Below are 16,611 nucleotides of genomic sequence, written 5' to 3' on the forward strand. Positions count from 1 at the left end.
CAAAACACAGATGCCAAAACTTACCTCCCCATCTGATCCCTTAGCCAAACCAACCCTCTCCAATCCATTCTTAAGTGTGTTAAATGCTACCTTCTTATCGTTAAACCAATCCAACCCAAACTCCACAGAGTCATGCTGGTTATGCTATGATGCACAACCCCCGTTTTACAAAGGTGTTGCCCTCGATCTCCCATTCATCTTCTCAAAGTCAGACAATCCACGCCAATGCAGATGGGACACCCCCCGGAGAGGCATTACCCTAAGTCAGGTTACGGGCCAAGGCAAATGCTTTGGCAATGCAACCTTGGCAAAGCAGATGGGCAACGTCTGCCGGGAATTTGTCAAACTTAAGGGAGGGAAGTTCCAGTGGGTGATCCCAGCTGCATCGGGAATGTGGATCTGTCAACGATCCGGGGTAAGCCCATGTGTACTCCTTGACAAATTCGATCATTCTACTGACTTTTGTGTCCAAGTTCTAATTGTCCCCAGAGTCCTGTATCGCCAGGAAGAAGAGGTGTACCCCTTGTTCGAGGAACCCGACCGGCTCCACAAACGAGATGTGATAGCAGGCATCACCATCGCAATGCTCCTCGGTTTAGGAGCTACCGGCGCTGCCCCAGGCATCTCGGCCCTTGCAACACAACATCAAGGACTGGCACAACTGCAGATGACTGTTGACGAGGACTTACAAAGGGTCGAGAAATCCATCTCTTCCCTAGAAAAATCCCTTTCCTCGCTCTCAGAGGTTGTCCTCCAAAACAGGCGAGGACTGGACCTTTTGTTCATGCAGCAAGGAGGCCTGTGTGCCACCTTGAGAGAGGAATGCTGCTTTTATGCAGACCACACCGGAGTCGTCAGAGACTCCATGGCCGAACTGAGAAACCGACTAAACCTAAGAAAAATGGACAGAGGCTAAACAGGGCTGGTTCGAGTCGTGGTTCAACCGGTCCCCATGGCTCACCACCCTGATTTCTACCCTAATAGGCCCACTCACTATAATCTTACTAACCCTAATCTTTGGGCCTTGCATATTAAACAAACTGGTGCTATTCGTTAAAAGGTGTTTAGAAACGGTTAACATTACGTTTCTCGAGCGTCAACAATTACTTTAAGGCGTGCCAGTTACTAACACACTTACAATTTTATACTAATTTTACTAACCCATGAAATTTTGTAACCTCTACATTTTATAACTTTATATGATTTTTACTAATCATGAGGGAGGGGGGAAATGTGGAGAGCCAGGGATCTGTGTGCAGAAGAAATCGGGCTGTACGGTCAGTCAGGATATCCCCCCACCCCTGCAGTCAGACCTTTGCTCCGTGCCTGGCCGCACCCAGCGGGACATGAGCAGAAGGAAATGACACTGACTGCCCAAGCTATAAAGGACCCCTGTGACCCCTCAATAAACGCCATTTGCTGTCCACCACATTGGTGTCAGGAGCACATGGACCGAGTGACCCTGGGCTTTGGGCCACCGTGCTGGACTAAAACCAGGTCGCCACGCCTTGAGAAGGCAACACCCCAGTCTGTATGGTCCTGCATGGCACACACACCAAGGGTCTGGAATTCCAGTTCCCAGCCAGGAAAAGATGTTCTTGCCCTTGAAGGCAAAGCTCTTAAGAAGGGGCCAAAAGCCAAGTGGAGCAAGATCCTACAGTGACATTTCACTGCCAGCCTTCAGAACTTCACCCATGGCTGTTGTAGCTCCTGCACTGGGAATTAAATCAGGGCAGGGTCTTTGGTGGCAGCTGCCCTGGCTCAAGGGAGGCACTGAGAGAGAAACAGAGCAGGCAAAGAGAGGCAGGAGAGAAAGGAGGACACAAACACAATCAGCTGAGAAGGTGGCACTCTGCAAACAGAACTGCAACTGACTGAAAATGAATGGGACAGAAATCACTAACTCAGAAAGTTTGATTTACTATCAAATATATCCCACCCAGCCAGCCCCACACAATCCCCATCCCACTGCTCCAAATTGGGATCCCACTTCTCCCAGTCTCCTCCCAACCCCATCTCACCCTGGCGGCTGTGGAATGGAGTGAGTTTGGCATGGGGTTGAGTTTTTTAGTGTGGGAACAAGGCATTTTGAAGTGGGATTGAGCCTGTATGAATGAAATGCAGTTGTTTGGCATGGGATTCAATTTTTTTGAGATGATTCTCTTGACTTTTGGAGTGCAAACAGATGGAGAACACTGTGCAAAATCTCCCCTCACAGACTGCACAAATCCTCCAGAATATTGTCCCCAAATCATCAATTCCCCCTAAAATCCTCTGAAATTTTGGGAATTTAGCTATCTTTGATCAATTTATTTCGATTAACCCTGTTTTGGCTGATTTTAAGGGATGAAGATGAAGCAGAAGAAAATTAAGGTCAAACCAAAACAAGAAGCAGCCAGGTGTGTTGCCAACATGGATCACAGGGAATGTGAGTGACCAGGGCTGTGCCCAAAGTGGCTCCTCCAGTGGGGGATGGAGCTGGAGCAGCGCACGAAGCTCTTCCCGCACTTGGGGCACTCACAGGGCTTCCCTTACCAGTGCCTCCGTTGGTGTTTGTTCAAGTGAGAGCGCTGTGAGAAGCTCTTCCCACACTGGGGACACTCGTAGGGCCTCTCCCCAGTATGGATGCGCCGGTGTCTGATGAGGGTGCAGTTGTCCCTGAATCCCTTCCCGCAGTCAGGACATTGGAAGGGACTCTCCTCTCTGTGAATCCAATAGTGCTGGAGGAGATGGGAGCTGGTATGAAAGCTCTTCCTGCATTTATCACACTCGTAGGGCCTCTCCCCAGTGTGGATGCGCCGGTGCTTCATGAGGGTGGAGTTGTCCCTGAACCCCTTCCTGCAGTCAGGGCACTGGAAGGGCCTCTCCTCTGTGTGACTCTGATAGTGGCGGAGGAGATTGGAGCTGGTCAGAAACCTCTTCCAACACTCCCCACAGTCGTACAGCCTCTCCCCAGTGTGGGTCCTCTGGTGCTTGGTCAGGTCAGACCTGCAGCTGAAGCTCTTCCCACACTCCCCACACTCATAGGGTCTCTCCCCAGTGTGGATCCTCTGATGCAGGATAAGGTGGGAGCTCTGGTTGAACCTCTTTCCACAGTCCTCACACTCATAGGGCTTCTCCCCAGTGTAGATCCTCTGATGAGTGATCAGTTGGGAGCTCCAGCTGAAGCTCTTCCCACACTCTGAACACTCATAGGGCCGTTCCCCATTGTGGAACCTCTGATGGACGATAGGTTTGGAGCTCCTCCTGAAGCTCTTCCCACAATCTCCACACTCATAGGGCCGTTCCCCAGTTTTGGGCCTCTGGTGCAGGATCAGCCTGCAGTTCCACCTGAAGTTCTTCCCACACTCCACACACGTGTGGGGCTTCTCCCCATCATGGAGCTGCTCATGGAGCACCAGCTCCGAACTCTGGCTCCATCCCTGGCCACCTTCCCGGCCCTGGCTGGCTCTTTCCCCCTCAGATCCCCTCCAGCTGCTTTTGCAGCCCCTCCTCGTGCGGCATCTCCGGGCCTTTTCCTCCCTGTTGGCTTCCTGTGCCGTGGAGCCGCTCAAAATGGCCTCTGTCCCCAGGTTCTCCCGCGGGCATTTGTCCTCCCTGCTCTCCATGCTCAGCTCCTGCTCTGGGGGAGGAAGGACAAGGAGAGGATGGGATTTGTCTCCATGCCACAGGCAAGGGCAAGGAGATCCCCCCAGGGCTGTGCTGCAGCCAGGGCCGTGCTGGGCTGGGAGATGGAGCAGCACAGAGGGGCAAAGGGGCACTGACTTCCTCCTCACCTGCCTCCGTGTCCCGGGACATCTTCCTCTTCCTCGCAGCCTCCCAGGGGTTGGCAATGGGAAATCCTGGGTTGGGGAAAACAAGCCATGAGTACGTTTGTAGGAGTGTCGGGGAGTAGCAAGGTCGGGATGGATGGAGACGAGAGATCTCTGAAGCCAGGTCATGGAACTTGCAGTTTATTGCAAAGGGCCTGGGTGCAGGGCCCTTCTTGGAGCTGCCAGCCACAGCTTGGAGCAGGCCCGAGAGAAAAGAGGGGTAGAGAGCATGAGAGGGTGAGATAGGAAGAGGGTAAGAGTGTAAGAGAGTAAGGTTCCCGTTATAATACAATAAATCTTTTTCTCTGGTGAATATTCTATTTCTGACTAACCAATCTAGTACAAGATACAAATCCTATAGCATTTACAGACAGCCTTTAAGAAGCATTACATCACCACACTGTGTTACATTTTAAGCCCTAAAAACTACACTTTGGACCCCTTGTGCTAAGCTAGTAGGGTGTGCTCTGACCCTTGGATCAGGCTGCAAGCAGAGGGAATTGCTTCATCAAAAGTGGATTACCTTCAGTCGGGCCACACCATTGGTTTCCAGTTGTTCACTAACTAATGTTTCCCAAAGCTTGCTTTCATCTCAATCTTGCTTATAGTTTCTATATTCCCAAATTCTTTTGCCAGACAATCATACTTATAAGGCTTCCCTCTTTTATCTTCCCCCAACGCACGATGAGTTTCAAGGTCCTTCTGCCCAAGTCCATCTGTACAAGTCACCGGAAACCTAGGCTCCAGAAAGCCCTCCCAAACACCAAGATTCAGCCCTGAAAAAGCCTCCCAGGAGTTGGCTGTCCCTGGTCCCTCCCCTTTGGTGTTCGGGGGTTCCCCCCTGTACCAGTTGCTGGGGTCACACTTGGATTTGGGGTACCCTTTTCCTCGGTGCCCGCCCTGCCCAGGCTGCTGGCAGTCCCAGCAATACCAAAAGCTCCCCCCTCTTCACTCTCCCCATTTCGGGATGCCGGGGCTCTTTGGGCTCCCGGGCTCTCTTCTCCCTTCATTCTCTGCTCTGGGCTGCAGCGACTCCAAGGAGTCCCCCCTGCCCCTCTCCAGGCTCTTGAGGCTCCCGCCAATGGTGGCGCTCCCCCCTCTCTGGGCTCCCCACTTTGGGCTCCTGGGAGACACAGGGCTCTGCTCCTCCAGGCTGCCTCTGCCGGCAGCTGCCACCGGCACCCCCCGATGTCCCCCCGAGGGGCCTTTTCCGCTCAGCCTTGGACTGTTTCATTCTCCAAACATCTCCCCAAAAACCCAACCCAGGGACCCCCCGGGATATCTGGGCCGGGATCCCCCTCCCCGCTTACCTGCGCCATGTGGGGGAGGGGCGATGATCCCACAGACGAGGGCTGTGAATTCAGGCAAGGCTCAAGCCCGGCTCCGTCCGCTCAGCCTTGATCCGCCTATGTCCCTCCTCTTCCTCTTCCTCCCGCTCCTCCTCTGTCTGATCTCCCCCTCCTTCTCCTCTTCCATCCCGCTCCTTCCATTCCCCCTCCTCCTCCTCTTCCCCCTTACCCCGCCTCCTCCTCCCCCTTCATCCCTGCCCGTCCCTCCCTCCTCCTCCTCCCCCAGCAGCAGCCACACCCTCGGTGCCCTGTTCCCCCAGCCCTCGCAGCCCGTGGCAGGAGTGGGGATGGAGCCGGGACAGGTCGGGATGGGCAGCGCGGGGCTCTCAGCTGCTCCCAGCTGCTGAGGGCGGGGGGAACCCGGCCCGGGCCAAAGGAGAGGCAAACTGGGCAAACTGGGAGCTGCACATCCAAACTGGGCCTTGCTGGGGACCCTGCCTGGCCACTGCCAGCCCTTGGGGCTCCTCTCGGCACATCCGCCAAGGGGGGAACGCACACAGGGCAGGGGGATCCGAGCAGTGGCAGCACTCCCAGGGACTGGGCTGCACTGGGATCGTACTGGGAGTGACTGGGACTGTACTGGCTTTGTACTGACATCACACTGGTATCTTGCTGGGACTGTACTGGGTTTGTGTTGATATTATACTGGGATCATACTGGGAGTGAGCAGGAGCCTGCGTCGAGCAATTCAGACCATGTTAGGAGCAAATGAGATAAACTGGGAGTGACTGGGATTATACTGAGGGTGACTGGGAGCAGCTGTGAGCAACTGATGAGACAGAGTAAAGATCCATTCTGAATTAGGTGAAGTGTCTAAGAGAGGTGAAAAGTCTGTGAGGCCAAAGTTGAAAGAAGAACTCGCATGCTGAGACAGCAAAGAGACAGAGAAAGAAAAACAGAAAAGACCACAAGGTCGATTTGCCCCCGACTTAGAAATTCCTTTAATAAAAATGAACTAGTGCTAAATGTCACGCAAAATGAATATGTATGAACTTATTGTGAAACTGTATGCATATGCATTTAGAAGGGACATAAAAAATGACCCGAGGTCTTCAGACGCACGCATGCCTTGTTAGGGGACTTGCGTCCAGCGCGCCGTAATAAAAGCATACCGAGCCTTACAACTTTTACAAAGTTGTGAGGTTTCTTCTTTTCTCCGCAAAACATTATGGCGACCACGAAGGGACTTCTCTGTCCCCGCAGGGGCAGGGGGGATAGACGGACCTCCAAGGCACGCCCTAGGATTTTTTTCCTGGTGGGGCTCCGCTCATCTCAACTTGCCACCTGCGAAGACAGACAAGGACCTGCTGGCCTGCGGAGGAAGATACAGTATGTACTGAGGGGCCCCCAGGGGAGGGAAAGGAGAGCAAGAGAGTAAACCACCCAGAGACGTCTGGGTTCAGCTGATAGAGCAGCTTATTAGAGACGGAGTTCATCGTTCTGATAGAGCAGACCGCAAGCGGTTCTGGGGGTGAGCCGGGTGAACCCGCGTATGTGTGTGTTGGAAGTTCATTGTTGTGATAGAGCAGAACTGCTAGAGGCTCTAGGAGTGAGCCTAGTGAACCCGTGTATGTGTGTATTGAGGGTTCCTTGTTCTGATGGAGCAGAACTGCTGAGCCCGTATGTGTTTTGTTTGTGTTTTGTTTGTGTGTGTGTGATGTCCGGACACTGTGTTGCTGTGTGGTTAATGTGTGCATTGTGTGGTCAGTGCACTGTGTTTCTAATCGTGCAAGTGTATAAGTGTATAGTGTATAAAAGAGAGTAGAGCTACAGTGCCCTACAGTGCGAGAGAGTGAGTACCACCAGTGTTTGAAGCAGCCGAGTGAGGCCTGAGGCGCCGGCTGCAGCAAGCTGCGGGGGCAGGGAGAGAAGTGCCCCGCGGAGAAGCGAGTGGAAGAATGTCAGTGATAGTATTTATTGTGTTTAAACGCAATGATTTGTGTAGATTTGGTACATTTTAACTGTGAGTATGAGCTCAGAGAGTTCCTTTGCCTTAGATGTTTAGATTTGATCTCTAGACTGTGCTGTTATTTTGATTGTGTCCAAGAAAATTGATGTGAGTAAATGCTGAATCATGGTATGCTGTGTTGTGTTGAGAAAAGCGAGCACTTTGAGAGATATGCCCTTTCCCAGTAGTTTTGTGTGGTGATTTTCTTCCACTGCATTGTGGTAATTTGATTCTCAGGTTGTATAGTAGTGTTTGTAGAGATTTTCAGATTTTGTTGCAACAAGAGTGGCATTTTACATAAGAGAACTATAGTACAGTGATTTATGCTTAATTACGATAGAGTTAAAAGAATTCCAACAATTCCCCCCCTCACAGCAATTCAAGCCTTGGCTCTAGTGAATTTGAGATAAAGGGGGGGTGCAAGTGTGAGTGTTTGTGTCTGTGAGCACAGAGTTTCGGCTGTGACTAGCACAGCCTTTTTGCAAAGCAGTAAAACAAGTGTAAGTAGGCACAGTGCTTAATCAGATTGTGCAAGAAGAGAACTAGAAAAGACTGATATTTTGTTTGATCAGAACATAGTGTCTATGTCACGTTTTTGATTAGCATGCTGTGTGAAGTGACAGTGGCTGTCCCCTGGGCACAGGGACAGCTCTGGCTGCCTTGTCTCTCCAGGGAACACAGAAATAGCCTGTGAGCAAAAGCTAGATGTGCAAGTATTATTGCAGTGCAGCATTTATGAGAAACACTAGTATTGCTGTTTTGCTGTTCTAATAAGTGTCAGGGCACATGTAAATTAGAAGTTTCTGGTCAAGCAGATTCAGAAGCTAAGGTCTTAGAGCTTGTGTGTGGGAATCACATCTGATACCTGCCACCTGGAGCTGTGTGTGTAGGAAGAAAACTGAGAAACTACTGTGAAGGTCTGTAAAGAGGTTTGAGTAGAAGCGAGATAAGGCAAGGAGAAATAAATAATGAGAACTGACCAGAGCAAAGAGGTTCCTAAATCAGCCCCTTTTGGGAGGGGCTCACTGAGAGAAGGCTGCCAGTAGGAGCAGCTCAGAAAATAAAAAGACTTATAATACTTCATTGCTGTTAGTACTGTTTTAAAATAAGAAGATAAATGAGATAGAGTTTTTGTATGCTGAAATGTCTTTGTGTTTTAAGAAATCACCCAGAATGGCAAAGAGACTGTAAGACGAGACTGCCCTCTAGTCTTGGCCCTTGAAAAAAGAAAACAAGGCAAAGAGAAAGCAAATCAAACGTATTGTTCAGCATGCAGCATAAGATAGCAACGTATGAAATCAAGCAGAGATTATCATGCTGAAATGCAAAGCAATCACAGTTCACAAAATGAGTACATATGATTTGCTAAAAGCTCCTCCCAAAGTAAGGGAGGAAGGGTAAAGATGACCTCCCCAAAAGAGAAGAATTTTTGCCGACACAAGGGCCATATATTCAGTTTTAATAAAGCTTTAGTACCTGTAGAGAATGTTTATGTTGTAGTGTGGAGAATGAACAACTGGCCAGTCTGAGAAAGCATACTTGTGCAAACCTTTAAAGTAACATGTGTACTGTGTGTACCTAAAAGCTTTTGTACAATTTGCTCAATTTGCTAAACATTCTCAAATGAGAAAAGTTACTCTGGAGGCAAATGATATAAAGAAGTTAGGCGTAACATTAACAGACACTGAAATTAAAGACATTAGTAAAGAGATATTAAAATAAGTAAATAAATGTTTTCAAGAGTATAGGCCTCTGCTGTACCAGAGAGAGTGAAAGATGCTCCCCCATGAACATCAAGCTTAAAGAAAGAACACAACTAGTGAGAACTGAGTAGTACCCTCAAAAGGAAGATAGGGAAGGAATCAGCCCAATAATTGATAGTACTAGATTAAGAGCTGTCAATAAGATAACACAGAATTTATACCCTGTGGTAGCAAATCCATATACCTTACTAACTTGTTTAACACCTGAGCTAACCTAATTCACTGTTTTAGGCCTAAGAGATGCCTTCTTTTGCCTCCCTATCCACGAAGCCAGCCAGAAAATTTTTTGCATTCAAACACAAGCTCACATATATAAAGTGGAATTTATATGCCACTATCACTCAGGTAAGCCGACAATGTGATCCTTGCCTCCAGACTAACCCCAAAATACCCCCCAGCAAAAACTCTAGAACTGTAGACTCTTCAAAGAATCAGAAGAGAAGAAATCAAAGTAGAGTGCCAAGTCATCAATAGAGTAGCAGCTTATGAGAGACCAGATGTAATTAGTGTCTTAACCTCCCCTGGTGTATATGAACACCAGGAAGTCTGTGATAACCTAAGTAAATCAGACTGTTGGTGTAATTTCACCTTGATACTGCCTGTAGAAGTAACCTGCCTTTGAGCTCGAATTACTATCAGACTTTCATTTGAATTCAAAGTAGACACTGCACTTTTTACCACAGCAGGGCCTTATACACCCCATACTAGTTCACACTCTACCCAAACTCCAAACTTGAACCTAACGTAGTAAAGAATGTGACTGAACAACAGCTATTATTCAATCCAGAATAGTCTCTCAAATGTGTAGAGTTGATAATGCAAATTAACATCTCAAAAGTCCAACCAGCCTGCTCCTCCTTCCTAAAAACTTCCTTTGAAAGCTAAACAACATGGTTACAAAAACAAGCATATCTCAAGAGCAGAACAAGAAAAGAAGGAGCCAGCTCTCCTAGTGCCTAAAACCAGGAACACCAAGAAATCAGTTTCCTTAAGTCATTTTCCAAGCTAGTTAGCTGAACACTCACGCAATGGCTAGTAAAGGGTGCTGAACTGCAGGTGGTAAATTAACCCAAGCAAGGAAGGTAATTTTCTTTATTTATAGCTATCCCTTTTCCTACTGAGATCTAGATCAGTGATTGTCCCAGTCTGAGGCAGTTAGATTCTGCTTAAAAGAGGTAGAGAGAGACCCCCCCCTCAGAGCTCAGCAGCAGGCTGTAGGATTTTGAGCATCACTTTTGTGCTGAAAGTTTCTAGCAGCAGAAACCTAATGCCAGTTTCTTCTGAAGCACTACAATGAATTTAGGCTCTTCTCTCAGACTTCCCCTTCATTATTTACATGAGGCTTAGACCTGAAGCTAGAAGCAATGTGGGTGATGTTTTGTAGACCAAGAGAGACATTCCTGCTTGCCACACATCTAAGAAATCAAGTGCTTTGGAGGGGGAAGGAGCTTTCCTGAAGTCTCTACATTTCAGAACAAACATCTGCCTCAAATATGACCTAAACCTCTGTCAGATACACTTGTGAAGTGTTTCTGAATTTGCGTGTGAGCCCCTCTGGCAGGGAGAGATAGTCATAGACACAAAGCAGTTCCTGTCCCCCATAACAAACATCTAACTAACATATTAGAGACAAGATTAAGAGTTTTAAATAGAATTGATTCAAAAATACTGATGAATAAACTAGCCACTGCAGCAAGTAGCCTAACAAAATTGAAGCAGCCTTTATAGTAATCTCTACTAGCATTAAGAACTAGCCAGTGACAGATTTCAAAAGTACTGCCAAAGTAAAGAAGTATGAAAAGGCCAGAGACCAAGACCACAAGTTGATAGTAGAAGCACTTAGTATAGTTACAGATAATGTGTCTTTAGCTTTCAGTTGTATACAAGCACAGTTATAGATATAAGCAACAGCAACTTTATTCATACGGGAAGGGGGTGAAAGTAATTTTCCAGCTGAAATTCAAAAAATTGTGTGAGATAATGCAATTGATATTGAAAAGAAGTTTCAATCTCGGTAGACTATAGTGAATTTCACCTATAATCCTGTTTCTAATGTAGCCACTGCCTTTGTGCTTACCATACATAATGACACTGTTTATGTTATCCATCCCATCATTGCCCTAAGATTAAACCATGAAAAAGCAATGCTCTACCCTTCAGAACATAGAGTGTAGGCACAAAAGATGAATAGAAAGTGGCAGACAGTAAACTTAGAATCCTGCATTACTAGAGAACAGATAGAATTCATTTGTGAAAGCAATACTATTAATGTGCAGGATGTGTGTTTAGACACCGAACAGAGTATTTGTCACTCTGAAATTCATCCAGTCACTGACCAGAAAACTGTGCTCGTATATACTAGAAAAGAGTGTATGCTTGAGAACTGCTTGTGCTGCCGTACAAATTGATAGCAATAATGTTATTCTGTCTAGTAAAAACCATTCTAATCTCTGTATTTGTAATTTTGTTAAAATTATCTATTACATTGTTAATTTAGAACTGTAGAATGCTACAACAAATAGCTGTACTAACCTCTTTGTCAAACGTACATGGTGAAGCACTAAAAGACACTTACTGTTGTGAAAGTTTTCATTAAGTAAAAGAATTTACTTATTTCCTAGGAAAGGGGCGAATGAGACAGAGTAAAGATCCATTCTGAATTAGGTGAAGTGTCTAAGAGAGGTGAAAAGTCTGTGAGGCCAAAGCTGAAAGAAGAACTCGCATGCTGAGACAGCAAAGAGACAGAGAAAGAAAAACAGAAAAGACCACAAGGTCGATTTGCCCCTGACTTAGAAATTCCTTTAATAAAAATGAACTAGTGCTAAATGTCACGCGGAATGAATATGTATGAACTTATTGTGAAACTGTATGCATATGCATTTAGAAGAGAGATAAAAAATGACCCGAAGTCTTCAGACGCACGCATGCCTTGTTAAGGGACTTGCGTCCGGCACACCGTAATAAAAGCATACCGAGCTTTACAACTTTTACAAAGTTGTGAAGTTTCTTCTTTTCTCCGCAAAACACTGTGGACGTGCTAGGAGCAACAGGCAGGAACTGGGCGTGTCTGGGTGCACGCTGGAGGTGATTGGAAACAACTGGGCTTATACTGGGATGAACTGGGATCATGCTGGAGGTGACAGGGACCATAATGGCAGTGAATGCCACTACACTGAGGCTGACTGGGAGTGCTTGTGAGCAAATGGGATCATACTGGAAGGAACTGGAAAGATGCTGGAGGGAACTGGGCTACACTGGGACATACTGGGAGTGACTGGAAGGAAAGTGAGGGTGAAAGAGAGCAACTGAAACCATGTGGAGCACAACGGGTTTATTCTGGTAGAGACTGGGAGCACACTGGACTCATCTTTGGATCATACTGGGAGGGACTGGACTAATACTGGGAGTATCTGAGAGTGACTGGGAACACACCCTGCACATCGTCCCCCATACTGAGCCCTATTGGGAGCAACTGGGAGCGCACTGGGAGCAAGTGGCATCATACTGGGACTGACTGGGCTGATCTAGGAAGCAACTGGAACCATGCTGGCGGCAGCTGGGACCATACTGGGAGAAATAGGAAGCAATTGGGATTATACTGGGACCTCGCTGAGAGGGCTGGCATGTGACTGGGATCAAACTGGAGCTTACTGGGATCACATCTGGGTTTAAAGGGAGCAACTGGGATCACACTTTTGGCTACTGGCAGCAACTGAGCAAAACTGGGATGATGCTGCAAGCAAACTGGAGGAACTGGGAAGGTCTGGATGCCTGCTGCAGGCAACTGGGATATACTGGGCATGACTGGGGGATCATACTGGGAGAACTAACACCTTACTGGGGCCACTGGCAGTGTCTGGAAATGACTACAGACATGCTGGGGACAACTGGGATATACTGGTATTGTCGGACACCATACTGGGGTAACAGTAATCACATTGGGGAGAAACTGGGAGTGAGTGGGACCATGCTGAGAGGAACTGAGATCATATGGGGAGTGACTGGGACTAGAGCAGGGGCAACTGTGTTCAACTGGGACCATACTGGGAGTGTCTGTAACCATAATGGAGAGATGGAAGCACACTAGGAACAGCTGGGCCCATGCTGGGAGCCACTGGGATCACTCTCACGGTGACTGGAATCATGCTGGCATTGACAGGGAGCAACTGGGATCACACTGGAGGGACTGGAATTGTACCAGGAGTGTCTGGTAGCAACTGGGATTAGACTGCAAGTGACTGGGATCATACCAGGAGTGGTTACAATCATACTGGGATTAGAGTGGGTGTGATTGGACCCTGACTGGGGGTTACTGGGAGCTACCAGGCCCTGCTGGGAGTCAACTGGGGACATAATTAGAGCAACTGGGAGAACCTGGGAGATAACTGGGGGCAAGTAAACCACATTGAGGTGACTGGGAGTGCCTGGCAATGACTGCCAGAATGTTCAGGGCAACTGGGATATAGTGTGAGGGTCTCAGACCATTTGGGTGTGGGACTGGGACCAGACTGGGAATGTGCTGGGGGAACTGGGAACACACTGGGGGCAAGTGGGAGTGACTGGGAACCTGCTGGGAGAGACTGGGATCATACTGGGAGTGCCTGGGACTATGCTAGGGCCAACTGGGAGAACTGGGAACACACTGGATGAAAGTGGGAGGAACTAGGACCATGCTGTGAGGAATTTGCATCATCATAGGGAAGGACTGGGAGGGACTGACCTCGTCTGGTAGTCACTGGGATCCTGCAGGGAGGCAGGGGAAGTGACCAGGATTATACTGGGAGTGCACAGGCCCATATTGGGAATGACCAGGCTCACACTGGGAGTGCCGAGGAAACTGGAAGCACATGGAGGGACCAACTGGGCTCATACTGGGAGCACCCACTGCTGGCGCTGGGACCCTCCGATGTCTCCCTGAGAGGCATCTGCGGCTTGGCTTTGGAGCCCTGCCAGCTGCAAACCTCCCCCCCAAAAAACCCCAAACCCAGGAACCCCCCTTGGGATATTTGTGCCGCGCTCCCCCTGCCCGGGCACCTGCAAAATGGGGGGCGATGCTTCCAGGGCTGTGGCACTTTCAGGGAGCACCCAGGCCATGAGATTCTCCCTCTCCTCTTGTGCTGCCGCCGCTCGGCCTCTTCCTCCCTCCCTCCTCCTCCGCCCCATTCCGGAAGGCCAAGCCGTGAGGGGAAAGGGGGCGAGGAAGGGGCGGAACCCTGAGGGGAAACGGGGCAGGGAAAGGCCGGAACCGTGAGGGGAAAGGGGACAGGGAAAGGGTTGGAACCGTGAGGGGAAATGGGGGCAGGGAAAGAGCGGAACCGTGAGGGGAAAGGGGCGGGCTCAGGCCAAGGGCGCCAACTGTGAGGGGACACTCTGGGAGGCGGTACTCTGCAACCAGAACTGCAACGGACTGAACATGAACGGGAGAGAAATCAGTAAGTCTAGGAGTTTTATTTGCTGCAAATGCATCCTGTACAGCCAGCCCCACACAATCACTACCCGTGAGGTGCAGCAGCGCACGAAGCTCTTCCCGCACTCGGGGCACTCGCAGGGCTTCCCTTACCAGCGCCTTCGTTGGTGTTGGGTCAAGTGAGAGCTGCTGGAGAAGCTCTTCCCACACTGGGGACACTCACAGGGCCTCTGCCCAGTGTGGATGCGCCGGTGCTTGACGAGGTTGCAGTTGCGCTGGAATCCCTTTCCACAGTCGGGGCAGCGGAAGGGCCTCTCCTCTGTGTGAATCCGAGAGTGCAGGACGAGACTGGAGCTGGTCAGAAATCTCTTCCTGCATTTATCACACTCGTAGAGCCTCTCCCCAGTGTGGATGCGCTGGTGAGTGATGAGGGTGGAGTTGCGCTTGAATCCCTTCCCACACTCAGGGCATTGGAAGGGCCTCTCCTCTGTGTGAATCTGATAGTGGCGGAGGAGGTGGGAGCTGGACTGAAACCCCTTCCCTCACTTGGAACACTTGTAGGGCCTCTGCCCAGTGTGGGTCATCTGGTGTGTGATCAGGTGGGAGCTCTGGCTGAAGCTCTTCCCGCACATGGAACACTTGAAAGGCCTTTCCCCAGTGTGGATCCTCTGGTGCTTGATCAGGCTGGAGCTCAAGTTGAAGCTCTTCCCACACTCCCCATATTCATGGGGCCTCTCCCTAGTGTGGATCCTCTGATGCTTGGTCAGGCTGGACCTCTCTCTGAAGCTCTTCCCACAGTCCCCACACTCGTAGGGCCTCTCCCCAGTATGAATCCTCTGGTGGCTGATCAGGTCAGACCTCCACCTGAAGCTCTGTCCGCGCTCCCCACAGTTGTAGGGCCGTTTCCCAGTGTGGATCCTCTGGTGGCTGATCAGGTGGGAGCTCTGAATAAAACCCTTCCCACACTCCCCACATTTGTAGGGCCATTCCCTAGTGTGGATTATCTGGTGCCTGATCAGGTAAGAGCTGCAGCTGAAGCTCTTCCCACACTCCCCACACTCGTAGGGCCGTTCCCTAGTGTGGATCCTCTGGTGCTTCACAAGGCTGGAGCTCTCACTGAAGCTCTTCCCACATTCCCCACACTCGTAAGGCTTCTCGCCCTTGTGGGTCCTCTGGTGCAGGATCAGGCTAGAGCTCCACCTGAAGCTCTTCCCACACTCCCCACACTCATAGGGCTTTTCCCCATTGTGGGTTCTCTGGTGCCTGATCAGGCTGGAGCTCTGGCTGAAGCTCTTCCCACAATCTCCACACTCATAGGGCTTCTCTCCAGTGTGGGTCCTCTGGTGCAGGATCAGGTTGGAGTTCCACCTGAAGCTCTTCCCACATTCCCCACACGTGTGGGGCTTCTTCCCATCATGGAGCTTCTCATGGAGCAGCAGCTCTGAGCTCTGGCTCCATCTCTGGCCGCCTTCCCGGCCCAGGCTGGCTCTTTCCCCCTCAGATCCCTGCCAGCTGCGTTTGCAGCCCCTCCTCGTGCGGCATCTCCGGGCCTTTTCCTCCCCGTTGGCTTCCTGTGCCGTGGAGCCGCTCAAAACGGCCTCTGCCACCAGGTTCTGCCACGGGCATTTGTCCTCCCTGCTCTCCATGCTCAGCTCCTGCTCTGGGGGAGGAAGGACAAGGACAGGATGGGATTTGCCTCCGTGCCACAGGCAAGGGCAAGGAGATCCCCCCAGGGCGTCCCCGCCAGAACGGTACCGGCAGCGCCTGATGTCCCCCCGCGGGGCCTTTTCCGCTCAGGTTTGGACTTGTTCATTCTCCAGTCGTCCCCCCAAAAACCCAACCCAGGACCCCCAGGGATATCTGGGCCGGCCTCCCTCTCACTGCTCACCTGCACGATGGGGGGCGGGCGATGATCCCGCAGGTGGGGGCTGCGAATTCAGGCCGGGCTCGAAACCCCTCTGCGCCTTCAGCTCAGCCTTGATCCGCCTTTGTCCCTCCTCTTCCTCCCGCTCCTCCTCTTCCATCCCCCCTCCCGCTCCTCCGTGTTATCCCCACCTCCTTCTCCTCTTCCATCCCGCCCCTTCCATCCCTTTTCCTCCTCCTCCTCCCTAACCCCACCTCCTTCTCCTCCTTCCATCGCTGCTCTCTCTCCGCCTCCATCCCTCCTCTTCCATCCCTCCTCCCCCTCCTCCTCCCCCATAACCCACTGGAACCCTGAGGGGAAAGGGGGCAGAGAAAGGGCGGGAACCGTGAGGGGAAAGGGGGCAGGGAAAGAGTGGAACCGTGAGGGGAAAGGGTGCAGGGAAAGGACGGAATCGTGAGGGGAAAGGGG

General features: G+C 50.3%; 1 pseudogene; it reads right to left on the reverse strand.

Moving 5' to 3' along the window:
* Nucleotides 1-1,312: 1,312 nt before the first annotated feature.
* On the reverse strand, nt 1,313-16,282 carry LOC128946681 (zinc finger protein 271-like; annotated as a pseudogene).
* Nucleotides 16,283-16,611: the final 329 nt, after the last annotated feature.

This window comes from Melozone crissalis, unplaced genomic scaffold, assembly GCF_028551555.1.
Source record: "Melozone crissalis strain CALT ecotype California unplaced genomic scaffold, PUWL_Pcris_2 ptg000082l_1, whole genome shotgun sequence".
NCBI lineage: Eukaryota > Metazoa > Chordata > Aves > Passeriformes > Passerellidae > Melozone > Melozone crissalis.